This window comes from Cibotium barometz, chromosome 26, assembly GCF_041138505.1.
Source record: "Cibotium barometz isolate CiBa-2024 chromosome 26, ASM4113850v1, whole genome shotgun sequence".
NCBI classification, from domain to species: domain Eukaryota; kingdom Viridiplantae; phylum Streptophyta; class Polypodiopsida; order Cyatheales; family Cibotiaceae; genus Cibotium; species Cibotium barometz.
In genome coordinates this window covers 18,523,322-18,536,528 of record NC_141071.1, presented here as the reverse complement: position 1 = coordinate 18,536,528, position 13,207 = coordinate 18,523,322, and positions in this window count along the sequence as shown.

Sequence of the window (13,207 nt, the reverse complement as noted above, 5' to 3'; positions counted from 1 at the left end):
GGGTCAGCTGAAAATGAACTCAAGACACAAACAAAAAAGTAAACATCCAATCTAGAATGAGTAATCCAAATCAAGGATTTGACAATCTACCTTTATAGAGCATGATCACATGGTGGTGAAGCAAATCTTAGCATTAGGGTCCATCGAAGAAGAGATGGAACCATGCACCTTGAAATGCTATAAAATCTCCTTTGCAATACTTGCGTTGAGAGAGAAAAATACCCTGAGGAGTCTACCAAACTTCAAAACCAAGGAAAAATGAAGAACTCAAGGTTGATCAACTCAAACTCATGGCTAAGATCAGCCACCATGACAAACAAAATCCAACTCTTATGACTTCCTATAAAGATCAAGCCATCCACATACACAATGATAATGCCAAATAAGACCATCTTTAACAAATAAGACCATCTTTAACAAAAATGTAAAGATTGGAACATGAATGTGATCACCAAAGACCAACCACCAATGACCAATCTTCAGAAAGAAGGTGTCGATGCACTAGTACCACACACGATGAGCCTACTTCAATCCATATAGATCTTTACAAAGTTGGTACACAATATGCGCAACAACAATATCAAGTGGTTGCTCAACATAGACCTCCTCTTGAAGGTCACCATTAAGAAGAGCAGATTTGACATCCATCTATAAAATAGGCCACCCACCCATGATGGGTAAGAAGAGCCAAAATAATCCTAATGGTAGTAATCGACACTGTAGGAATAAAAGCCTCATCAAAATCAACACTAACTCTCTAGGAGTAGCCCTTCACAACAAGATGTTCTTCGTGTTTGTCTAAAGTTCCATCCTCATAATACTTGTTCTTATAGACCCAACGAACTTTGATTACCTTGCATTGAGGTGGACGTGGTACAAGAACCCAAGTACTATTGTGCTTAATGGAATCAAGCTCTGTCTGCATAGTAATAATCCAAGGTGGAGAAGAAAGTGTCTCCTCAGAGAGGAAGGCTCAGTAGAGGTGAAGGAAGAATGGTAGACATCAAGGCAAAATTCAGAAAGTGATTATCCTCAACAGCATGCTTTTAGACCGAGTAACATGATGAGAATGACTTTCACTAGATTTCGGAAATTGACGAAGGCCTGAATCTTTCATAGTCTCATATAACCAACGAGGAACCCTCTTGGTGAGGATCCTCCTCAATAACCTCTATATTTGAATCTAAAGAAGCCCCCTTTGAAACCAAAGGTGGTAGAGGAGCTGAGACAAGAGGCAGAGGAGCAGCCAAAGTAGAAGGCTGAGCTAAAGGAGAAGGACCCGGAGATGAAGTTGAAGGTAGAGGAAGAAGCTCACTCTTATAAGGTACATGAAAGACACTCATCAAAAATAACATCATAACATCATGATTGATGGTGGCTAGTAAGTTGTAGGTTGCAGGATCCCAAAGTTCATAGGCCTTGGATATAGAATTATACCCAAGGAAAATGTGCGGCATGGATTTAGAATCCAACTTAGAGTGATGCTCTTTAGTTACATGCACATAAGCCTTGCAACCAAATATTGGGAGATAAGCACAAGAGGGTTTGATGCCCAATAATGCCTCATACGAGTTTTACCTATGGTACAACTGATGTAGGCAATCTATTCCAAATGTGAACTCCAATAGCTGATGCCTCAGCCTATAATTTCTTGGCCAAGCCACTATGCTCAAGTATAGTCCTCGACCCATCTCAATGACAGACTAATTCTTACATCCACAAAAAACCCATTCTAGGATGGAGGATAAGTTGTAGTAAACTAGCATCGCGAATGCAAAGATTCTTCAAATACTTGTCAAACTCATGTGAGAGAAACTCTCCCCCTTTATCAATACACAAAGATTTTGCCTTCTTGGAGTCCCATTGTTTTTCCCACTTTGACTTTCCAATCATGAAATATGGATAAAGATTGATCCTTAGACTGAAGAAAGAAAGCCCAAGTATACTTGGAGTAGTCAGGCGTCAACAATAATCATCATATGTAAAGAGCCTTATTCAAAGATTTTGTAGACATAGGACAACACAAGTCTACATGAACAAGCTCGAGTGGTTTGGTAGATATGTGCGATGCCTCCTTAGGGAAAGGTAATCGATGTTGCTTGCCATGGAGAAATGGTTGTGCACACACCAACTGGGGTGCTGATGGATGATTAAGCATCAACCAAACCATGTTTATATGCCTATTGCAAATAAAAGAAGCTCAAGTGGCAAAAGCATGCATGCCATAACACAGAATCTGTAGACGTAGAATGCAAGGCCAAAGTAGAGGTGCATAAAATAGGAATAGTACCAGCACCTTTGATGGAAATTGTAAAAGAGTCATCGAGACTGATGTCCCCTGGTTGCTTAGAGAAGGAAGAACACCAATCATGATGATTAGTGTGTGAGAAGTTGTGCTACTATCTATAATCCAAGCATGAAACCTGAAAGAGATGAAAGTTGATGAAAGTCAAAGTGGGGCTATCAATGTAGATAAACAACTGATCAATAGTGGTTGAAGTAGATGTAGACACCTCAAAGCCATATCACCTCAGTTTTTGCAGTAGAACAAACAACACGATATTCTGCCTTGAGGAGGATAATGCAATAGTGGGTTGCTTTTTACTACTCAAGGAAATAGCACCAGAACCACGTGTAAACCAATAACATGCAGTCGATTGGTGAGTGTTAATATCACCAACCTAGTGAGACTCAGAATAGCCAACTAACCGATCCCCCTTCCACCAATAGAAGATACCCCGATCAAGAAAATTATTCAAATAGTGCAGGATGCACTGGCAGGTGGGATTTGTGAGGGTCAGCTGAAAATGAACTCAAGACACAAACAAAAAAGTAAACATCCAATCTAGAATGAGTAATCCAAATCAAAGATTTGACAATCTACCTTTATAGAGCATGATCACATGGTGGTGAAGCAAATCTTAGCATTAGGGTCCATCGAAGAAGAGATGGAACCATGCACCTTGAAATGCTATAAAATCTCCTTTGCAATACTTGCGTTGAGAGAGAAAAATACCCTGAGGAGTCTACCAAACTTCAAAACCAAGGAAAAATGAAGAACTCAAGGTTGATCAACTCAGAATAGCAAACTAACCGATCCCCCTTCCACCAATAGAAGATACCCCGATCAAGAAAATTATTCAAATAGTGCAGGATGCACTGGCAGGTGGGATTTGTGAGGGTCAGCTGAAAATGAACTCAAGACACAAACAAAAAAGTAAACATCCAATCTAGAATGAGTAATCCAAATCAAGGATTTGACAATCTACCTTTATAGAGCATGATCACATGGTGGTGAAGCAAATCTTAGCATTAGGGTCCATCGAAGAAGAGATGGAACCATGCACCTTGAAATGCTATAAAATCTCCTTTGCAATACTTGCGTTGAGAGAGAAAAATACCCTGAGGAGTCTACCAAACTTCAAAACCAAGGAAAAATGAAGAACTCAAGGTTGATCAACTCAAACTCATGGCTAAGATCAGCCACCATGACAAACAAAATCCAACTCTTATGACTTCCTATAAAGATCAAGCCATCCACATACACAATGATAATGCCAAATAAGACCATCTTTAACAAATAAGACCATCTTTAACAAAAATGTAAAGATTGGAACATGAATGTGATCACCAAAGACCAACCACCAATGACCAATCTTCAGAAAGAAGGTGTCGATGCACTAGTACCACACACGATGAGCCTACTTCAATCCATATAGATCTTTACAAAGTTGGTACACAATATGCGCAACAACAATATCAAGTGGTTGCTCAACATAGACCTCCTCTTGAAGGTCACCATTAAGAAGAGCAGATTTGACATCCATCTATAAAATAGGCCACCCACCCATGATGGGTAAGAAGAGCCAAAATAATCCTAATGGTAGTAATCGACACTGTAGGAATAAAAGCCTCATCAAAATCAACACTAACTCTCTAGGAGTAGCCCTTCACAACAAGATGTTCTTCGTGTTTGTCTAAAGTTCCATCCTCATAATACTTGTTCTTATAGACCCAACGAACTTTGATTACCTTGCATTGAGGTGGACGTGGTACAAGAACCCAAGTACTATTGTGCTTAATGGAATCAAGCTCTGTCTGCATAGTAATAATCCAAGGTGGAGAAGAAAGTGTCTCCTCAGAGAGGAAGGCTCAGTAGAGGTGAAGGAAGAATGGTAGACATCAAGGCAAAATTCAGAAAGTGATTATCCTCAACAGCATGCTTTTAGACCGAGTAACATGATGAGAATGACTTTCACTAGATTTCGGAAATTGACGAAGGCCTGAATCTTTCATAGTCTCATATAACCAACGAGGAACCCTCTTGGTGAGGATCCTCCTCAATAACCTCTATATTTGAATCTAAAGAAGCCCCCTTTGAAACCAAAGGTGGTAGAGGAGCTGAGACAAGAGGCAGAGGAGCAGCCAAAGTAGAAGGCTGAGCCAAAGGAGAAGGACCCGGAGATGAAGTTGAAGGTAGAGGAAGAAGCTCACTCTTATAAGGTACATGAAGGACACTCATCAAAAATAACATCATAACATCATGATCGATGGTGGCTAGTAAGTTGTAGGTTGCAGGATCCCAAAGTTCATAGGCCTTGGATATAGAATTATACCCAAGGAAAATGTGCGGCATGGATTTAGAATCCAACTTAGAGTGATGCTCTTTAGTTACATGCACATAAGCCTTGCAACCAAATATTGGGAGATAAGCACAAGAGGGTTTGATGCCCAATAATGCCTCATACGAGTTTTACCTATGGTACAACTGATGTAGGCAATCTATTCCAAATGTGAACTCCAATAGCTGATGCCTCAGCCTATAATTTCTTGGCCAAGCCACTATGCTCAAGTATAGTCCTCGACCCATCTCAATGACAGACTAATTCTTACATCCACAAAAAACCCATTCTAGGATGGAGGATAAGTTGTAGTAAACTAGCATCGCGAATGCAAAGATTCTTCAAATACTTGTCAAACTCATGTGAGAGAAACTCTCCCCCTTTATCAATACACAAAGATTTTGCCTTCTTGGAGTCCCATTGTTTTTCCCACTTTGACTTTCCAATCATGAAATATGGATAAAGATTGATCCTTAGACTGAAGAAAGAAAGCCCAAGTATACTTGGAGTAGTCAGGCGTCAACAATAATCATCATATGTAAAGAGCCTTATTCAAAGATTTTGTAGACATAGGACAACACAAGTCTACATGAACAAGCTCGAGTGGTTTGGTAGATATGTGCGATGCCTCCTTAGGGAAAGGTAATCGATGTTGCTTGCCATGGAGAAATGGTTGTGCACACACCAACTGGGGTGCTGATGGATGATTAAGCATCAACCAAACCATGTTTATATGCCTATTGCAAATAAAAGAAGCTCAAGTGGCAAAAGCATGCATGCCATAACACAGAATCTGTAGACGTAGAATGCAAGGCCAAAGTAGAGGTGCATAAAATAGGAATAGTACCAGCACCTTTGATGGAAATTGTAAAAGAGTCATCGAGACTGATGTCCCCTGGTTGCTTAGAGAAGGAAGAACACCAATCATGATGATTAGTGTGTGAGAAGTTGTGCTACTATCTATAATCCAAGCATGAAACCTGAAAGAGATGAAAGTTGATGAAAGTCAAAGTGGGGCTATCAATGTAGATAAACAACTGATCAATAGTAGTTGAAGTAGATGTAGACACCTCAAAGCCATATCACCTCAGTTTTTGCAGTAGAACAAACAACACGATATTCTGCCTTTGAGGAGGATAATGCAATAGTGGGTTGCTTTTTACTACTCAAGGAAATAGCACCAGAACCACGTGTAAACCAATAACATGCAGTCGATTGGTGAGTGTTAATATCACCAACCTAGTGAGACTCAGAATAGCCAACTAACCGATCCCCCTTCCACCAATAGAAGATACCCCGATCAAGAAAATTATTCAAATAGTGCAGGATGCACTGGCAGGTGGGATTTGTGAGGGTCAGCTGAAAATGAACTCAAGACACAAACAAAAAAGTAAACATCCAATCTAGAATGAGTAATCCAAATCAAGGATTTGACAATCTACCTTTATAGAGCATGATCACATGGTGGTGAAGCAAATCTTAGCATTAGGGTCCATCGAAGAAGAGATGGAACCATGCACCTTGAAATGCTATAAAATCTCCTTTGCAATACTTGCGTTGAGAGAGAAAAATACCCTGAGGAGTCTACCAAACTTCAAAACCAAGGAAAAATGAAGAACTCAAGGTTGATCAACTCAAACTCATGGCTAAGATCAGCCACCATGACAAACAAAATCCAACTCTTATGACTTCCTATAAAGATCAAGCCATCCACATACACAATGATAATGCCAAATAAGACCATCTTTAACAAATAAGACCATCTTTAACAAAAATGTAAAGATTGGAACATGAATGTGATCACCAAAGACCAACCACCAATGACCAATCTTCAGAAAGAAGGTGTCGATGCACTAGTACCACACACGATGAGCCTACTTCAATCCATATAGATCTTTACAAAGTTGGTACACAATATGCGCAACAACAATATCAAGTGGTTGCTCAACATAGACCTCCTCTTGAAGGTCACCATTAAGAAGAGCAGATTTGACATCCATCTATAAAATAGGCCACCCACCCATGATGGGTAAGAAGAGCCAAAATAATCCTAATGGTAGTAATCGACACTGTAGGAATAAAAGCCTCATCAAAATCAACACTAACTCTCTAGGAGTAGCCCTTCACAACAAGATGTTCTTCGTGTTTGTCTAAAGTTCCATCCTCATAATACTTGTTCTTATAGACCCAACGAACTTTGATTACCTTGCATTGAGGTGGACGTGGTACAAGAACCCAAGTACTATTGTGCTTAATGGAATCAAGCTCTGTCTGCATAGTAATAATCCAAGGTGGAGAAGAAAGTGTCTCCTCAGAGAGGAAGGCTCAGTAGAGGTGAAGGAAGAATGGTAGACATCAAGGCAAAATTCAGAAAGTGATTATCCTCAACAGCATGCTTTTAGACCGAGTAACATGATGAGAATGACTTTCACTAGATTTCGGAAATTGACGAAGGCCTGAATCTTTCATAGTCTCATATAACCAACGAGGAACCCTCTTGGTGAGGATCCTCCTCAATAACCTCTATATTTGAATCTAAAGAAGCCCCCTTTGAAACCAAAGGTGGTAGAGGAGCTGAGACAAGAGGCAGAGGAGCAGCCAAAGTAGAAGGCTGAGCTAAAGGAGAAGGACCCGGAGATGAAGTTGAAGGTAGAGGAAGAAGCTCACTCTTATAAGGTACATGAAAGACACTCATCAAAAATAACATCATAACATCATGATTGATGGTGGCTAGTAAGTTGTAGGTTGCAGGATCCCAAAGTTCATAGGCCTTGGATATAGAATTATACCCAAGGAAAATGTGCGGCATGGATTTAGAATCCAACTTAGAGTGATGCTCTTTAGTTACATGCACATAAGCCTTGCAACCAAATATTGGGAGATAAGCACAAGAGGGTTTGATGCCCAATAATGCCTCATACGAGTTTTACCTATGGTACAACTGATGTAGGCAATCTATTCCAAATGTGAACTCCAATAGCTGATGCCTCAGCCTATAATTTCTTGGCCAAGCCACTATGCTCAAGTATAGTCCTCGACCCATCTCAATGACAGACTAATTCTTACATCCACAAAAAACCCATTCTAGGATGGAGGATAAGTTGTAGTAAACTAGCATCGCGAATGCAAAGATTCTTCAAATACTTGTCAAACTCATGTGAGAGAAACTCTCCCCCTTTATCAATACACAAAGATTTTGCCTTCTTGGAGTCCCATTGTTTTTCCCACTTTGACTTTCCAATCATGAAATATGGATAAAGATTGATCCTTAGACTGAAGAAAGAAAGCCCAAGTATACTTGGAGTAGTCAGGCGTCAACAATAATCATCATATGTAAAGAGCCTTATTCAAAGATTTTGTAGACATAGGACAACACAAGTCTACATGAACAAGCTCGAGTGGTTTGGTAGATATGTGCGATGCCTCCTTAGGGAAAGGTAATCGATGTTGCTTGCCATGGAGAAATGGTTGTGCACACACCAACTGGGGTGCTGATGGATGATTAAGCATCAACCAAACCATGTTTATATGCCTATTGCAAATAAAAGAAGCTCAAGTGGCAAAAGCATGCATGCCATAACACAGAATCTGTAGACGTAGAATGCAAGGCCAAAGTAGAGGTGCATAAAATAGGAATAGTACCAGCACCTTTGATGGAAATTGTAAAAGAGTCATCGAGACTGATGTCCCCTGGTTGCTTAGAGAAGGAAGAACACCAATCATGATGATTAGTGTGTGAGAAGTTGTGCTACTATCTATAATCCAAGCATGAAACCTGAAAGAGATGAAAGTTGATGAAAGTCAAAGTGGGGCTATCAATGTAGATAAACAACTGATCAATAGTGGTTGAAGTAGATGTAGACACCTCAAAGCCATATCACCTCAGTTTTTGCAGTAGAACAAACAACACGATATTCTGCCTTGAGGAGGATAATGCAATAGTGGGTTGCTTTTTACTACTCAAGGAAATAGCACCAGAACCACGTGTAAACCAATAACATGCAGTCGATTGGTGAGTGTTAATATCACCAACCTAGTGAGACTCAGAATAGCCAACTAACCGATCCCCCTTCCACCAATAGAAGATACCCCGATCAAGAAAATTATTCAAATAGTGCAGGATGCACTGGCAGGTGGGATTTGTGAGGGTCAGCTGAAAATGAACTCAAGACACAAACAAAAAAGTAAACATCCAATCTAGAATGAGTAATCCAAATCAAAGATTTGACAATCTACCTTTATAGAGCATGATCACATGGTGGTGAAGCAAATCTTAGCATTAGGGTCCATCGAAGAAGAGATGGAACCATGCACCTTGAAATGCTATAAAATCTCCTTTGCAATACTTGCGTTGAGAGAGAAAAATACCCTGAGGAGTCTACCAAACTTCAAAACCAAGGAAAAATGAAGAACTCAAGGTTGATCAACTCAGAATAGCAAACTAACCGATCCCCCTTCCACCAATAGAAGATACCCCGATCAAGAAAATTATTCAAATAGTGCAGGATGCACTGGCAGGTGGGATTTGTGAGGGTCAGCTGAAAATGAACTCAAGACACAAACAAAAAAGTAAACATCCAATCTAGAATGAGTAATCCAAATCAAGGATTTGACAATCTACCTTTATAGAGCATGATCACATGGTGGTGAAGCAAATCTTAGCATTAGGGTCCATCGAAGAAGAGATGGAACCATGCACCTTGAAATGCTATAAAATCTCCTTTGCAATACTTGCGTTGAGAGAGAAAAATACCCTGAGGAGTCTACCAAACTTCAAAACCAAGGAAAAATGAAGAACTCAAGGTTGATCAACTCAAACTCATGGCTAAGATCAGCCACCATGACAAACAAAATCCAACTCTTATGACTTCCTATAAAGATCAAGCCATCCACATACACAATGATAATGCCAAATAAGACCATCTTTAACAAATAAGACCATCTTTAACAAAAATGTAAAGATTGGAACATGAATGTGATCACCAAAGACCAACCACCAATGACCAATCTTCAGAAAGAAGGTGTCGATGCACTAGTACCACACACGATGAGCCTACTTCAATCCATATAGATCTTTACAAAGTTGGTACACAATATGCGCAACAACAATATCAAGTGGTTGCTCAACATAGACCTCCTCTTGAAGGTCACCATTAAGAAGAGCAGATTTGACATCCATCTATAAAATAGGCCACCCACCCATGATGGGTAAGAAGAGCCAAAATAATCCTAATGGTAGTAATCGACACTGTAGGAATAAAAGCCTCATCAAAATCAACACTAACTCTCTAGGAGTAGCCCTTCACAACAAGATGTTCTTCGTGTTTGTCTAAAGTTCCATCCTCATAATACTTGTTCTTATAGACCCAACGAACTTTGATTACCTTGCATTGAGGTGGACGTGGTACAAGAACCCAAGTACTATTGTGCTTAATGGAATCAAGCTCTGTCTGCATAGTAATAATCCAAGGTGGAGAAGAAAGTGTCTCCTCAGAGAGGAAGGCTCAGTAGAGGTGAAGGAAGAATGGTAGACATCAAGGCAAAATTCAGAAAGTGATTATCCTCAACAGCATGCTTTTAGACCGAGTAACATGATGAGAATGACTTTCACTAGATTTCGGAAATTGACGAAGGCCTGAATCTTTCATAGTCTCATATAACCAACGAGGAACCCTCTTGGTGAGGATCCTCCTCAATAACCTCTATATTTGAATCTAAAGAAGCCCCCTTTGAAACCAAAGGTGGTAGAGGAGCTGAGACAAGAGGCAGAGGAGCAGCCAAAGTAGAAGGCTGAGCTAAAGGAGAAGGACCCGGAGATGAAGTTGAAGGTAGAGGAAGAAGCTCACTCTTATAAGGTACATGAAGGACACTCATCAAAAATAACATCATAACATCATGATCGATGGTGGCTAGTAAGTTGTAGGTTGCAGGATCCCAAAGTTCATAGGCCTTGGATATAGAATTATACCCAAGGAAAATGTGCGGCATGGATTTAGAATCCAACTTAGAGTGATGCTCTTTAGTTACATGCACATAAGCCTTGCAACCAAATATTGGGAGATAAGCACAAGAGGGTTTGATGCCCAATAATGCCTCATACGAGTTTTACCTATGGTACAACTGATGTAGGCAATCTATTCCAAATGTGAACTCCAATAGCTGATGCCTCAGCCTATAATTTCTTGGCCAAGCCACTATGCTCAAGTATAGTCCTCGACCCATCTCAATGACAGACTAATTCTTACATCCACAAAAAACCCATTCTAGGATGGAGGATAAGTTGTAGTAAACTAGCATCGCGAATGCAAAGATTCTTCAAATACTTGTCAAACTCATGTGAGAGAAACTCTCCCCCTTTATCAATACACAAAGATTTTGCCTTCTTGGAGTCCCATTGTTTTTCCCACTTTGACTTTCCAATCATGAAATATGGATAAAGATTGATCCTTAGACTGAAGAAAGAAAGCCCAAGTATACTTGGAGTAGTCAGGCGTCAACAATAATCATCATATGTAAAGAGCCTTATTCAAAGATTTTGTAGACATAGGACAACACAAGTCTACATGAACAAGCTCGAGTGGTTTGGTAGATATGTGCGATGCCTCCTTAGGGAAAGGTAATCGATGTTGCTTGCCATGGAGAAATGGTTGTGCACACACCAACTGGGGTGCTGATGGATGATTAAGCATCAACCAAACCATGTTTATATGCCTATTGCAAATAAAAGAAGCTCAAGTGGCAAAAGCATGCATGCCATAACACAGAATCTGTAGACGTAGAATGCAAGGCCAAAGTAGAGGTGCATAAAATAGGAATAGTACCAGCACCTTTGATGGAAATTGTAAAAGAGTCATCGAGACTGATGTCCCCTGGTTGCTTAGAGAAGGAAGAACACCAATCATGATGATTAGTGTGTGAGAAGTTGTGCTACTATCTATAATCCAAGCATGAAACCTGAAAGAGATGAAAGTTGATGAAAGTCAAAGTGGGGCTATCAATGTAGATAAACAACTGATCAATAGTAGTTGAAGTAGATGTAGACACCTCAAAGCCATATCACCTCAGTTTTTGCAGTAGAACAAACAACACGATATTCTGCCTTTGAGGAGGATAATGCAATAGTGGGTTGCTTTTTACTACTCAAGGAAATAGCACCAGAACCACGTGTAAACCAATAACATGCAGTCGATTGGTGAGTGTTAATATCACCAACCTAGTGAGACTCAGAATAGCCAACTAACCGATCCCCCTTCCACCAATAGAAGATACCCCGATCAAGAAAATTATTCAAATAGTGCAGGATGCACTGGCAGGTGGGATTTGTGAGGGTCAGCTGAAAATGAACTCAAGACACAAACAAAAAAGTAAACATCCAATCTAGAATGAGTAATCCAAATCAAGGATTTGACAATCTACCTTTATAGAGCATGATCACATGGTGGTGAAGCAAATCTTAGCATTAGGGTCCATCGAAGAAGAGATGGAACCATGCACCTTGAAATGCTATAAAATCTCCTTTGCAATACTTGCGTTGAGAGAGAAAAATACCCTGAGGAGTCTACCAAACTTCAAAACCAAGGAAAAATGAAGAACTCAAGGTTGATCAACTCAAACTCATGGCTAAGATCAGCCACCATGACAAACAAAATCCAACTCTTATGACTTCCTATAAAGATCAAGCCATCCACATACACAATGATAATGCCAAATAAGACCATCTTTAACAAATAAGACCATCTTTAACAAAAATGTAAAGATTGGAACATGAATGTGATCACCAAAGACCAACCACCAATGACCAATCTTCAGAAAGAAGGTGTCCATGCACTAGTACCACACACGATGAGCCTACTTCAATCCATATAGATCTTTACAAAGTTGGTACACAATATGCGCAACAACAATATCAAGTGGTTGCTCAACATAGACCTCCTCTTGAAGGTCACCATTAAGAAGAGCAGATTTGACATCCATCTATAAAATAGGCCACCCACCCATGATGGGTAAGAAGAGCCAAAATAATCCTAATGGTAGTAATCGACACTGTAGGAATAAAAGCCTCATCAAAATCAACACTAACTCTCTAGGAGTAGCCCTTCACAACAAGATGTTCTTCGTGTTTGTCTAAAGTTCCATCCTCATAATACTTGTTCTTATAGACCCAACGAACTTTGATTACCTTGCATTGAGGTGGACGTGGTACAAGAACCCAAGTACTATTGTGCTTAATGGAATCAAGCTCTGTCTGCATAGTAATAATCCAAGGTGGAGAAGAAAGTGTCTCCTCAGAGAGGAAGGCTCAGTAGAGGTGAAGGAAGAATGGTAGACATCAAGGCAAAATTCAGAAAGTGATTATCCTCAACAGCATGCTTTTAGACCGAGTAACATGATGAGAATGACTTTCACTAGATTTCGGAAATTGACGAAGGCCTGAATCTTTCATAGTCTCATATAACCAACGAGGAACCCTCTTGGTGAGGATCCTCCTCAATAACCTCTATATTTGAATCTAAAGAAGCCCCCTTTGAAACCAAAGGTGGTAGAGGAGCTGAGACAAGAGGCAGAGGAGCAGCCAAAGTAGAAGG